We start from the raw sequence: 15,879 nt of genomic DNA on the forward strand, positions 1-15,879 counted from the left end.
TTTTTCCAGTTTCCAACTCATGAATAAATACAATATTTTGTTAATTTTATTTCAGAAAACATTTTGCAAGTTGTTTTATTTACAATGCCAACTTTTTTAAAAGCTCACTGAAGTTAACTGGACAATAAACTATGCAGAAATTGCTTTACAAAAGGAAGGAAAGCCCAAAATGCCACTCTCTACAGAGAACCACAGTTCAGTTTTATTCAGAGTAAAGAAAAAAGAAACTTTCATACTAGGAGAAATTCAGCCATAGGTTTGGAGTCTGTACTCAAACTATACATGCAATAAGGACAATACAATTGATTTGCTGCTGCATTTGTCTACTGTTTGTCTAATACTAACAATTATAAACAGAGCAGTGCAACTAGTATCTGAAACAATACTCATAGTGTTACAGTGTCAGGTACAACATTTCACTTCTCTTCACATCGATGGTTCTCTTTGTGTACCTGGGCTTCCTCCTCTTCAAGAAGTCATTTTTGATATTGAAGGTTTTGAGAATCTCCTCAGGAGCTTTCCCCTTGATCATATTGGCAACAATCTTGCATGTAACATCAAGCAAACCTTTGATGTCTAATTAGTTTGCAGCCAGAATAAGATCAAAAAGTGTTCCTTGGTCAACTTTCAGGAATTCTTGGTCCCAAACAGGGATATCATCTGTTCCCTTTTATTTGTTTTCATCATCCTCAGGAGTAGGAGGGTCATCCTTGTGATGTGTGCACCACTGAATGACCTTTTTTAATATTGCTGCATTAACATTTGGTAGAGGAACTGAGTCATCATCTCCTTCATCATCCATTCCCAAATCTTCCAACATAGTCTTGATTGTCACAGATTGTTTGGCAATTTCTACATCAACTTCAAATATCTCCCCATTAGAATTCTGCAACTTAATTGAAGGCTTGGTGTTTGGTCTCAAGAAGACGGTGGGCTGGAGGCTGATGGGAGTGGGGTGGCGTCCACGCAAGAAAAGAAAAAGACACAGGACAAGGCCACTCCTTTGAAGCTTTGTTTTCTATGAAAACATAATTGGAGAGGGAAAAATACAAGGCATAACTTATGGAGTAAAGGTTTTGAATAAGGCTTCACAGAGGGCATGCTATTATTTAATCTGGTGTGGTGCTTGATTTAGCTTGAGTGTGAGATGTGTGGGTATTTTTAAAAAAGAATATGGGCAGGGAAACTAAGGTAGACTAGGAAGAGAATGTGTAGGGCCTTTAATACTGTCATAATGAGTTTGAGATTTACGCTGTAGGTAATAAAGAAACATTAACAACAGAGTTATAAAAATTGAGCCATATTTTCAGGTACTTATTTCATTATGAAGTATGGATACTATATTGATGTGGAAAGAAATTAATCACATGGAAAACAGATTCAGACATTGTTATACTACAGTTGAGAAGTAGTGAGGACCTAAATTATACTTTTTTTGGTATCAGGGATTGAACCCAGGGGCACTTAACTACTTCTCCACATCCCCAGCCCTTTTTATATTTTATTTATTTTGAGACAGGTATGACTAAATTGCTTAGGGCCTCACTAAATTGTTGAGACTGACTGAACTTGTGATCCTTCTGCCTCAGCCTCCCAAGTTGCTGGAATCATAGGCATGCACGACTGCACCTAGCTAGAATGTTAATATACTTTTAAGGAAAGAGGTAGATATAAGAAAGATTTCAAAGGACAAGTCAAAATGACATGACAACCCTTTAAATGTGGGAAAGTGAGACATGAGCATATAACGACTGTATAGATGGCAAAGCCATTAACTGAGTTGGGGATACAGAAAGAGATGTAAGTATGCATAAGATGAATTCCATTTTATATGCAAGTTTAAGACACCAGTAAACATTCAGAAATCACTGGGAATTATGTATCCAAAGATCTAACTAGGAATCCAAAGAGTGAGATAAGAAAGAAACACCCATGGTTAATTTTAGCAAAAATAATTAAGAAAAGACTTTTAACAAAATACACTCCTCAGTAGATAATTTCTTTAGAATTTTTAGGACACTGAAGAAAAACACAAATAATTTTATTAACATTATTTTCTTTTTGGTTGCCAATGTAAATAATTTTTTTCTAGAATATTTGTAGAATTTTATATGTTTCAACTCAATATTAATCATTTAACAGTACCTATAAAGCTATATACAGTGATATCTCTAGGCTTGATACATGGTGCTTTGTTTGTGGCAAAGGAAATAGTAAATATATATATATATATATATATATATATATTTATACCATAATTAATATAATGTTGTACATGAATCATAAGAAACAAAAGCCACAATCTCTAACAAGTATTCATTAATATTTAGGCCAGGAATGATCATAATTTCTTATTTGAGAGAAAGAAATCTGAATTTTAATTAAATAAATAAAAAATAAATAAAATTAAAAAGATATTTTAAGAAAGTAGTGGGTATGTAAAGTTTTATCAGAGATCCTTCTAAGATCTAGTTAATTGTACTGCCTTTTAATTGATCTCATCTGAACCATAAAAGTGAATGTTTAAATTCAAACTGTTATTACATGTGTTTCTCTTTTACTTAAAAGTTATATTTCTTCTAACTTTTGAGTCAATCTTCTGAGTTAAAATTTCAAAAGTTTGCAGAGATGAAATATAAACCCCTAGAGAGAGTTTACATTAAGTGAAATTGCTGGCAGAATTATGCTGCTGCTGGGGGGTATAATGAAACGCTTTCTTGACTTCTAGGGAGTGGCACAGGGAATTAGAAAAGAAAGGTGTTAGTAACTGAGAAAAACCTCACTGTCTTTTATATAAGAAGTTAAGTCTGGATCTGTTGCCTTCATGTGTAAGTGAGAACATAAGAAAAAGTGTCATGCTGCTATGAGAGCAGGGAGGACTGGAAATTGAATTTTCTTCCGTAGACCTTTGCTCTGCAATGACCACTGTAATAAGTTCTGTGATGGTAGCAGTCTTATTGTGAGCCAGCACAGACAAATCATTAAAACTACATGATTCTCAGACCCCATCTCTAGAAATCTTAGGGAATAAAGTGTTATTCCCTAGAATGAAAATATCTTGTTTGAAAACCCAATTTGTTATGAAGACTGTATTATACATCAAAACAGGAAACAACAAAATGACTAAGAGCAATTTCAGCTGGCACTGTTATATAACACATAATCAAACACTTAATTGTCTCCAGTATTATCTTATGGAAATCAAAGACCATTGAAATGTTTACATATGAGATATTAGAAATCTTGCCAGAATACATTGCATTGTTTCCTTCCTTCCTTCTTTTTTAGGCAAGAAAGGCAACTTTATTCAAAAAGCAGGGTAGATAGAGGATGTAGGACCATTCTCACAAAGTTCATGTTGAAGGTCAGCTGTCTTATAGGGAGCATGTTGTTGAGATTTTTTTAATCCAACCGGCTAGTCTGTCTCAAATAATTTGTGAATTAAGACCATATATATTCATGATTATTATCGAAAGGAGTGTCATTGTTCCTGTTCATATGTTGATTTTCTCCTGGTTGTATGTTCAATATTTATTTTGTACATCATTGACATTGATGGTTTACTACATTGATAATGTGTGATTCTTTCCACTTTCTTATTCATTTGTCTGTTCTCGTGAGATTTATTCTTTCCTACATTCTCATGATTTTGTGCATCATTGATCCACTCCTGGGTATAGGGTTCCCTTAAGTATCTTCTGCAATGCTTGTCTAGCTGTCAAAAATTCCATTAGTTTATGTTTATCTTATAGGGTATTTGTTTCTTAAATTTTGAAAGGTAACTTTGCTGCTTATACTTATCTTTGTAGAGAGTTATTTTCTTTCAGGACTTGAAATTCATTGTTTCTTGCCTTTCTTGGATTTAGAGTGTTTGCTGAGAAAACTGCTCTTATTGTAATTGTTTTGTCTTTAAATTGACTTGATATTTCTTTCTCTCTTGTAGCATTGTTTTGTACCTGGAATTGAACCCAGGGGTGCTTCATCACTGAGCTGCATCCTCAGCCCTTTTTATTTTTTATCTTGAGACATGGTCTTGCTATGTTAAGTTGCCTAGGGCCTGGCTAAGTTGCCTAGGCTGGCCTCAAATTTGCAATCATCCTGCCTCAGTCTTCCAAGTTATTGACGTTACAGGCATGAACCACCTTATCCAGCATTTGTAGCTTTTAACTTTATTTCTTTGTCCTGAAATTTTGGCAATTTAACTGTATGTCTTGGAAATGTTCATTTCTGGTCATTTTATTCTGGGTTGTAAATGCTTCCTCTATATGAAGGTCCATTTCTTTCCCAAGATTCAGTGAATTTTCCAAGTTTTTTCACTGATTAGTTTATATATGCCCTTACTACTCAGATCTTTTCCCTCCAGGGTACCCATTCTGTGAATGATTGACCATTTTTAGTTTTACTCCTTTTTATTGTTGTTACACATGACAGTAGAATCCATCGATATATTTATACAATCATGGAATATATCTTATTCTAATTAGCATCCCAGTCTTATGGATGTAAACAATTTTAGATTCACTATGGTATACATATACATACATAGGAAAGTTATGTCAGATTCATTTTATTGTCTTTCTGTTCCTATCCTTAATCCCTTCCCTTCATTCCCCTTTGGCTAATCCACTGAACTTCTGTTCTTCCCTTCCCCACCCCTTGTTTTGGGTTAGCATGCACATATCAGAGAGAACATTTGACCTTTGTATTTTGGAGGGATTGGCTTATTTCACTTAGTATGATAGCCTCCAGATCCATCCATTTATGTGAAAATCATAAAGTCATTCTTCTTTATAGCTAAGTAATGTTCCATTATTTTTATATACCACAATTGCTTTATGCATTCATCACTCTTTAGATATGTACCAAGGAATGGGATAACTGGGTAAAATGGTGGTTCATTCCTACATTTTTGAGGATCCTCCATACTGCTTTCCAGAGTGGTTGAACTAATTGCAGCCCCACCGACAGTGTATGAATGTATTCTTTTCCCCACATCCTCGAATATCTATCCCCATAATATCTATTATTTGTAGTCTTGAAATTTGCCATTCTGGTTGAGGTGAGGTGAAATCTCAGTGTAATTTTACTTTGCATTCCTGTAATTGCTAAAGAGGGGTTGAACTTTTTTTCATATATTTATTGACCTATTAATATTTCTTCTTTTGAGGAGTGTCTGTTTTGTTTCTTTGCCCACTTATTGATTAGATTATATTTTTTGTTTTGTTTTCTAGTGTTAAGCATTTTTTTGTGTGTGTATCCTGAGAATTAACACCTTATTGGAGGTTCAGGTGGCAAAGATTTTCTCCTATTTTATAGGCTGTGTCCTCACACTATTGATCATTTCCTTTGCTGTAAAGAAGCTTTATACTTAGACACCATCCAATTTATTGATTTTACTTCTTGCACGTTAGGAACCTCTTTGAGGAAGTCAGTTCCTAAGTTGACATGTTGGAGTGTTGGGCCTATATTTTCTTCCAGTAGGTTCCTGGTCTAATACTTGGGTATTTGATTCATTTTGAGTTTTGTGTAGGCTGAAAGAAAGCAGTTAAATTTCATTCTATTCATATGGATTTCTAGTTTTCCCAGCACCATTTGTTGAAGAGGCTATCTTCTCTCCAATATATGTTTTTGGCACCTTCTTTAGTATGAGATAATTGTATTTATGTGGATTTGTCTCCCTGACTTCTACACTATTTTACTCATATTCATGCCTGTTTTGATGTCCATACCATGCTATTTTTGTTACTATAGCTCTGTAGTATAATTAAGTTCTGGTACTGTGATACCTTCTGCTTCACTTTTCTTGCTGAATATTGTTTGGCTATTCTGGGCTTCTTATTTTTCCAAATGAATTTCACAACTTCCTTTTTCTATTTCTATGAAGAACATCATTGGAATTTTAATAGAAATCGCATTAAATCTTTATAGCACTTTTGGTAGTATAGCCATTGTTTCAATATTAATTCTGTCTACCCAAGTGTATCAGAGATCATGTACATTCTTTTCATTTTTTCTTCATTGATTTGAATGAGTTTTTGTCAACTCATTTTTTTCCTTCTGCTTCATCTAGTATATTACTCAAGCATTCACCTGAATCTTCTGCCTTACTGGGACCTGTAATGTCCCCACAAAGGCTCATATGTTCAAATCACGGTCACCAATGCAACATGCTACTGAACTGGGGCTTTTAGAAAATGTTCGGATCCTAAGGCCTCTGACCTCATCAGTGTATTGGAATTAAACCATTGAGATCTTATTGCACTTCTGGAACATAGTTAGAGGAAGTAGGTCACTGTGGGTGGGTGTGTTCTGGAGGAGTTTATATTTTCCTCGTCCCCCTTCTTTTCGCTCTGTATTTCCCAGATTACATGAACTGAGCAGTTTTCTCTCTGCCTTGGAGCCAGCTGACCATTTAATAAACCCTCTGAAGCTGCCAGCCAAAATAAACCTTTACGCCCGTAAGGTTTTTGTTTTGTTTTGTTTTTTGGTCAGGTATTTTGGACAATGTGATGAAAAGCTGACTAGCACAGTCTTCAAATTTCTAAGATTTCCAGTTGGTCCTTTTTGAAAATATGTTTCCTCTTAATTTACTCAATTGTTTGTTTTCCTTTGACTTTCCTTGAGATTATAAAAAATATCATTCCTTTAAGCTTGATACTGTGACACATGCCAATAACCTCAGCTATTTGGAAAGCTGAGACAGTTAGGACTGAATTCAAGGACAGCCTCAGCAAATTAGCAAGACTCTGTCTTGAAATAAAAAATGAAAAAGGCTGGAGATATAGCAGAGTGGGAAAATACCCCTGGGTTCCATCCTCAGTACAAAAAATTATTCTTTTCAGTTTTTTGGCATAATGTCCACTTTCAATATTTTGAAAACTGTTAACATTATAAATGTTAGGAGGTACCACTGTCATCTTCTATATTTCTTGTGCTTCTATGTTGAAATTTGTGCATATCATGGGATACATTTCTCTTCAACTTTCATGTGAAATTCTTCCTAGTCAGATGTCTTTTTCTGAGGACATTTCTTGGGGTAGTCGTTTGTTGTGTATTGTTGAATTTGATTTCAAGTGGACTGTAGTCTCCCTGTGGTTACTTGGGCTGCGATTTGTGGGTTTTGATAAAACTAGTATGATGTTGCAATCTGAGAGACACTTTCCCTGTAAATATTACAAGATGGGAGTCCTGCTAACATTTCAGAAAGTTGTGGTGTAAATAGCAGTGTAAATGGTGTGTATCTTCTGTTGTTATGTCTACTATTGGAGTCAGGGGATAAGTATTTCCTCAGGTACTATTTGTAATATTTCTGTTACTTGAATGTGTTCTGGTGCTGTCTTCTCCAATCATGGTGATGGGCTTGAAATTTTAATCCCTTCTTCAGAGAGTGCTGTACATCCTAGTGTTTTATGGGGGAAGTACAGGGGTCATGGGCAATGTTCCCCATCTGTAGCATTCATTTACAGTCTTGTCCTCAAAATGCAATCTCATGGGGTGTGGGAGTTACAAATAATGAAACTTAGTTATAGTGTCCACAACAGTTGCATTATTTCTTTCTGCTCTTGAGGTGAGGGAAAGTGAGCAGGAGCAGGTTGCTTGGAGTTGGTTCATCTTCTGGGGAAATTTGTCACCCATTTTCATTATGTTGAATAATTTACCAAGATATGTCCATTACCAGGTCAGGCTGGAGCAAGGTAAAATTCCTTTTAACTGGGATGGGGACACCACAGTGGCAGAGAATACAGTTAGTATGTGCAAAGTCCCGGTCTTGATCCTCAGATCCCTGAGGAAAATTTGGAAAATCAGATAAATGGTAAATTAAAAACAAGAACAATAGCAAAAGCAACTGCTACAGAAATCTGGGTAAAAAGTAACATACAGAGAAAAAAGGTTACAAATATAAATAATTTTAAATGGAAAAATATTAAAATTAATTCAAATTCACATGAAAAAATAGAAAAATGGAGAGGTGAAGGATTAAAAATTAGAAAGAGGATAGAAAAAAGATATAAAGAAAACAAAGAAATAGTCAAAATGGCAATTACCAAGAATACAAGCAACAATAAGTGTTGATGAGGATGTGGGGAAAAAGGTACACACATACATTGCTTTTGGAATTGCGAATTGGTGCAAACACTCGGGAAAGCAGTGTGGAGATTCCTTAGAAAACTTGGAATGGAACCACCATTTGACCCAGCTATCCCACTCCTCCATTTATACACAAAGGACTTAAAATCAGCATACTACAGTGACACAGCCACATCAATGTTTATAGCAGCTCAATTCACAATAGCTAAACAACGGAACCAACCTAGGTGCCCTTAGACAGGTGAATGGATAAAGAAAGTCTGGTATATGACTGAGTCTTAAAGAATGAAATCATAGCATTTTAAAGTAAATGGATGGAGCTGGAGAATATGAAATAAACCATTCCCCAAATCCAAAGGCTGAATGTTTTATACATGAATGCTAATTCACAACAAGTGTTTGGGGACTAGGGAAGAATAGAGGTACTTTGGATTAGACAGAGGGGAGTGAAGGGAGGGAAGGGGTTATGGGGATAGAAAGGATGGTAGAATAAATTAGACATTATTACCCTATGTGCATATATGATCACATGACCAGTGTAACTCTATAACATGTACAACCAGAAGAATGAACATTTATAATTCATTTATGTATAATGTGTCCAAACATTCTACTGTCATGTATAACTAATAAGAACAAATAAAAATTATTTTTAAAAAAGCTACAAGAAGATGGTATTTATAGAAAATAAAAATTCCCTTCCTGAGGTACTTGAATAAAAGGATAAGAGTGGATACTCACAACTTATGGTAATCAAATCTTCTTGTATCTTCTTAAGCTGTGGACCATGTCGACAGAGCAAATGCTGTATGCTATTCACCAGCTTCTTCCTTCCTTTGTGGTGTTTATCTGATGACTAGTGGGTGTGATTTGCAGTTGAAGCTAGTTGAAGTTCTTCTATTCTATTTTACATTCTGGAAGAAGCTAATGAAGAAAGCAGAGTTGCCCAGGTAAAGTTGCTCTCTGGATCATTTTAAGCTGTACACTCTGAAGGCAAGGAAAATGCCAGCACTGCAGCATGTCAGCGATCTAGCACAGAATGTAGTACTTCTGTGGCAAATATTCTAATTTGGGGCTTTTTAGGACTGTGTACTTCAAGGTCAGAGCTAATGCTGGTGGTATGGCTTTTCCAGCATCTAGCACAGAATGTGGAACTCCCCAAATATTTTCTTCAGAGTTCTCTGGGATGTACACTCTGAATTTATAACTAATGCTGGCTCCATGGTGTACCCCTGACTATATCTGTGGGTGAAGAACATCAAGGAATCACTGCACTGGCTGGGGTTGGGAGGTAGTAAGATCCACACAAATTGCTGATCACAATTCTGGAGTTTGTAGACTTATCACCCATGTGAAACCACACAGAACAGTTTATGCTCCCATGCTCTGACAGACTCCAAATCAGTTAACTTTAAAGTGACACCTTCCATTCACCTCCATGTCACAGTCCACTTTCCTACTAAAGGAATTCTAAATCAGCTCTTGTCAGAGTTCGCTGGAAATGGGGCAGCGAAAGCTGTAGATTATGCAGGTATATTCCCTCAGGAACCTTGAGATAGAAAAATTCACAGGGCTTTGACTCTCAGAGCAGTGAGCTCAGAAAACTAAGACACTTCTCAAGATGAATCCCAGTTACCACAATGTACAACATACTGGGAGGTACAGAGAACTCCAGAGTCAGCTCTCTATGCAGATTCCAGATCTCTTGTATGTTCAGATTATGTGTCTGTAGAGTGCTGGATCCTACTCTAGAGGAGCTTACTGAAGATTTTCCTCCCTCACCTGTACCCCCTCTAAGGGGGCATTCCCCTGATTCTGCCATGCTGCCATGTGATCTCAGTGCTAGAACACTCTATTTCTCCTAATATTTCACTATCCAAAACCTCTGGAAATCTGCAAATGTCTCTCCACTATTGCATTCTAGCACTCTCCCACAGTCATCTACCTCAATAAGCAGATACACTCCTGTTGACTTAATTCTACCTTTTTTGGAGAAGCAGGCAAGTTCTGAATGCCTATAATGCACAATCAGGAGTGGTTTGGGCATATAATGTTATTATATATATATATATGTATATATATATATATATAAAATAAAAGTTAAGGTTGAGAATACTATGTTAAGATGGATTGTGTGCTATATGTCTTTCCATGTGTGAATATTGAGTCCAGTAAATATGAATGAAATACAATTTTGTGATTTGAATGATCAAATTAAAATATGAAGGCCATACCTACAAATATATATTTGTACATAGCCTGAAACTTGTTCTAGTCCAAACACTTATTTGAAATGTCTTCTTTCTGGTAGTGATGAGGCAATAATAATTTGAATCTGTGCCAGACCACTTGAGTCCTACTCTGTGATATGTCAGTTTTGGGGGATCTGTCAATTAATACCTCTGAAAGTCCTCTTTGCCCTATGTAAGGTAGGAATGTAATACCCACTTCTCAGGGTTATTGTAATAGCTAATCTATAAAACCAACAGAAAGTTCAAAGGATCCCAGTCCACAAATTTTGAAGAGTCTTAATTAAACCATCTATGATAAAAAGATGGATAAATTAATCCAGAAGTGGTATTATAATAAGTATTTTTAATGAGCATTTCAAGTACTACCTTATATCATATACCAACATAAATTTTAGATGAATTTAAGAACTAAATGTCAAATTTTGAAAGTATAAAATACCAAAAAATATAAATGAATAACTATCTGATCTATAGCAGTAAAGATATTTCTAGATGTTAATGTAAAAAGATGTGGGAAATGAGAGATTTAATAACACCATTTAAAAAGCAAATAGTTGCCTTGAAAATATTTGCAACATATATTACAGATAAAGAATTAATGCATTTTGTAAGAGTTCTTACAAGCCAATTATATAAAGACTAACACTAGATTTTTTTTAAAAAATGAGCTAAGGGACATGAACAAGCAGTTCACAAAAGAAGAAAAAGTTAAATTACAGTAAACTCAGAAATGTAAGCTAAAATAAGATGTCATTTTCCTTTGTAGGTTTTCACAATTTAGAATAATAATTTCAGGGCCAGACAAGGTGAGATGAAAGAAGAGCCTTCTGCTGGTGATATCGTAATTTGGTAGAATATTTCTCAAGGGAAATTTGGTGCTGTGTACCCAAAGCCTTAAAGAATGTGCATAACCTATGACTCAGCAATTCAAATATAATTTGTTTTGAATAATCAAATATTTGAACAGATATTATAAATAAAGGTATTCACTGAAGAATTGGAATATCACAAAATTTAAAACAAGCAATATGTCCAGCAACTGAGGATTGCATAACTTGGGGTAGGCAACACAATTGAATAATAAAGTCATTAAAAGACATATTTTAAGGAAAAGTGCATTTTGCTTTGAGTGAACCTTTGTAGCATATGATTTAAATATAATTTGAATTATTTCTATGCAAATATAAATGCACATACACACATACCTGAAAAATGTCCACCAAAAATTTACAAATTTTTTGGCTTTTTGGTATTCTTTATTTTATTATTTTCTAAAATGAAATTTGTCAATCAGAAAAATGATATATTGTTTTGAAAAATTATAATTATGTATTGAAATACAAATATTTAAAGGAAAAATGTAAAAGAACTTTAAAATAATTCACGTGAAATATTTAGCCTGCAGTTTTATATAGACTATTTATTACTGTTATTACTGTCATCATCATTGATACTCAGCAGAAATAAAGTGTTTTATTTACTTGCAACATGCCACTTCCTTGATGATTTAAACATTGTGCTGAAAGGATACTTAAAAATATTTTAACTAAACTCCTGTGAGTCGTGCTGTGTTACATTGTTATATTGGGATGACATATTTTTTTCACTGAATGAATTGTTAAAACAGGACATTACCCTGATAATTTAGCAGGTCTTGGGACAGTGGAAGCCCATAATACTCCAAGTACACACAAGTTGTCAATTTTCAAAATCTCTAGAAACTTGGGCTCAAATCACATGATATAATTCCACGGTCTTAGCCCCACTGGAACATCGGTATGAAGTGGAATATGTGAAATCTGTGAGCACCAGGATTATTGATATAATGACCCTAAACAATGAAGAATAAATTAATGAATTAGTCTCCATCAGAATAATAATGGAATACTTTAGATATAAAGAATCTTAGATGACAATATTACCAATCTTGCATGTATTCTTCAACTTAAGAAAGCATCATTTACAATTGAAGTGGACCATTCCTCTGTGATTTCACCCATCTTTTCACTGTTGTATATTGTCAAATGATTGTATTAAATAAAATGTATCATTTCAAATTCCTGACACTAGTAGTGTATGAGAGTTCTTATTGCCATACATCTTTCCCATCATTTGCTCTCATGAGACTTCTATTTTTGCCAATACTATGGGTGTAACCTGGTATTTCACCATTGTTTTAATATGTATTCACTAATCCTTGAAGACATCAAAATATGTTTATTGGACATTCATGTTTATACTACCAATCAAAGTATTGGTTATTTGTAGAACTTTTATAATTTCTTTTGGATAAAAATTATTATTTAAAAATGAGCATTACATATGTTCTCAAATTACAGTTCTTTTGAGTGAGTTATGAAGTCTTTCGAAGGAGAAAATATTTTCTGAAGGAAAATACAGGCAATTTATTGTTAAAGTATACAACATGATGATAAACAGTGATTCTCAATTATTAATATCATGAATTCAATTTTATGGTGCTAAAATGTACATAACATTTACCATTTTACCATTTTTTCATTTTTATGTAAAATTCAGTGGCATAGAGTACATTCATATTATTGTTTAACCACTGCCATTATTCATTATCAGAATTTTTGATCATATCAATGATTCTGTTCCCATTAAAAATGGCTTCATATTTTACACATCACCACTCAGTTGCCTGGTAGCTTCTATTATATTTTCTATATCTATAAATTTGCCTATTGTAAGTGCTTTGTGTAGATGGAATCATACAATATTTTTCACTGAACAAAATATCCTCAAGGTGCAACCTTATAGAATGTGTCACAATTTCCTTTCTTTGAAGGGTGAATTATATTCCATTTTGTAGATAGATAGGTCATATATAGACATTTATCATCTTATTTTGTTTCTCCATTTTCAATATACAATCCTTTCACTTATTTGGTTACATTTATTTCTAATTATTTCATTCTTTTTAATATTATAAATGAAATTATTTTCATAATTTTTAATGAATTGTTCAGTGTTAGTGTATAGAAATGCAGTTGTGATGCTGTATCCTGCAGCTATGCTGAATTAATTTATTATATCTAAGAGTTGGGTGGGGGAATCTTTAGAGTTTTCACATATGATCCTGTCATCTACAAATAGAGAATGCCCTACTTCTTACTTCCTAATTTGCATGTTTTATTTCTTTTCCTTGACTAATTGCTCTGACAGGCTAGGACTTATAATACTATGTTGAAAAGAAGTGGCAAAAGTGGGAATTTGTCCTGCTTCTGAGCTTACTATAAAAGTTTTCACTCTTCCAATTTTGAGTATGTATCTGGCTATGGGTTTCCATGTACAAATAGTCTGTTATTATTTTGAGAAAGTTTATTTCTGTTCTTAGTCTATTGAAAATTTTTATCAAGAAAGAGTGTTGGATTTTGTCAAACATGTTTCTGTATCAATTGAGAGGACTGCATTTTTCCCTTCATTTTATTAACATAGTGTCTTATATTAATTGACTTTCTTATGGATCATCCTTGCATTTAAAGAATAAATCCTCCTTGGTCATGGTATCTACTCCTTTTAATATGATGCTGAATTCAGTTTTCTAGTATTGTATTGGGTTATTTTGCATCAATATTTATAAGAAATATTGCTATGTGATTTCATTTTATTATAATGTCTTCAACTGGCTTTGTCTGGCATCATTGAATGAGTTAGGAAATATTCTTTCTTTTTAATTTTTTAAAGTATTTTGGGAAGGATTGATGTTGATTCTTCTTTAAGTATCTGGGAGATTTCAACAGTGATGCCATCTCATCCTGGCATTTCTTTGGAAAGTTTTGGGTAACTGATTCAATTTCCTTACTAGTTTACAGGTTTATTTAGATTTTGCATTCTTAAGTCCATATTGGTAACTTATTTATCCATTTCATTCAGGTTATCCAATTTTTGGCATAAAAATATTGGTAGCAGTCCCTTTTATTTTATATTTACATTTTATTTTCCTGTAAAATCAGTAGTAATGTTTTCTTTTTCATTTCTGATTTGATAATTCATGTTTCTCCTCTGCCTTTCTTTTTCTGTCAGGCTTTCTGTCTTTGTTCTTGTGTATCAGTGTAGCAAAATGCTTGTCAGTTTTGTCATTTCAAAGCTGTTATTTTCTTCTTCCTGTAGTTATAAAGTTAAGCTGTTTAATGAAGATTCTTCTTTTTTTACTACATTCATTTATAACTATACATTTCCCTCTAAGCACTGCTTTCACCGTATCCCACGTTTTGTGTCATAGCTAAGAAGCATCTTCCTACTTTGACAAATGAAGCAATCTTATGTTGTCTTTGAAAAGTTTATGCTTTTCTGTTTCATAATCAGATATTTTAGGGTGATGTGAGGCAGAATTTGTTTTTTCTTCCCCCATATTTATATCCCATATCTAAGCACCACTTATTAAAAAATAATTCCTAATTAATTCATATAGTCAACTCTACCACAGATCTGATGTTCATGTAGTAATAGGAGAATTTCTGGTATGTTTTCTGTTCTGCCAGTTTGTCCATTCCATTGTCATTACTACACTGACTACTGTCTCTGTCACTGTAAGTTTAAAATAAGTTTTCATAACTAGTAGAGCAATTAATTCCTCCCACTTTCTGCTTCTTCAAGGATGGTCTTGGCTATTCCTGGCCAGTTTTACTTCCATGGAAATTTCAGAATCAGCTTAAGTTCCTGAAAGGATGATATTTTTTACTGTAATCACATTGCATCTATAGGTCAATTCAGGAAATATCAGTATCTTCAAAATATTGTCTTCCAATTCTTAAATATACATTTTTTTAATATTTCAGTATTCCTTAACATATGCAAATAAAGTATAAAATGTTTCTCCAGTAAAAGTGTCTTACATGTATTATGAAAAATTTATTCATGTACAGATATGGATTATATTAGTCCTACTTTATTTACTGTTTTGTTGTATGAAAGAACCATTAAGTTTTATATTGAGTCAGATGCTAATCTATTCATCTTATTAATTTATCTTTCAATTTTGATTTTCTACACTGGCAATTGTTTTATTTGTGAATGACAGATTATTTTATTCCTTTCCAATCCTTATACTTCTTATTCCACTCTCTTCTTCTATTGTGCTGATTAGAATTTCTAGCAAAATGCTCAATAGAAAATATGATGGCAATAATTCTTGTTTTGTATCTTGGTCAAAGAAATATTCTCAATGATTCATCATGAACTGTATCATCTTATGAAATTCTTTGCTAGACATCCAGATTTAGATTTTAAAAGTTAACTTCTGGGCTGGGGTTGTAGCTCACCTTCGTATGTGTGAGGCACTGAATTCAATCCTCAGCACACATACAAACAAATTATATGAAATAAATTATATACATATATGAAAGTTTACTTTGTTATTACTATACTTTTGTTTGGTTGTTAGTCATAAATTAATGCTGAATTTTATCCAACTATTTTTATCTATCAAAATTGTTTAATGAATATTTTCATTTGTGAAAGTGGTCAATTACATTTTTCAATTTTTTAATATTAAACATATATTTCTTTCCAG

General features: G+C 33.5%; 1 pseudogene across 1 annotated transcript in view; it reads right to left on the bottom strand.

The window, feature by feature from the left end:
• Window positions 1-416: 416 nt before the first annotated feature.
• The window catches only part of LOC306651567 (S-phase kinase-associated protein 1-like), a 44,460-nt pseudogene continuing 28,997 nt past the window's right edge, over window positions 417-15,879 (bottom strand). Inside the window, exon 3 of the transcript in view lies at window positions 417-1,018. The product of the transcript in view is annotated as an S-phase kinase-associated protein 1-like (transcript). The remainder of the gene's footprint in view (window positions 1,019-15,879) is intronic.

Source organism: Sciurus vulgaris, assembly GCF_902686455.1.
Source record: "Sciurus vulgaris genome assembly, chromosome: X".
Lineage (NCBI taxonomy): Eukaryota > Metazoa > Chordata > Mammalia > Rodentia > Sciuridae > Sciurus > Sciurus vulgaris.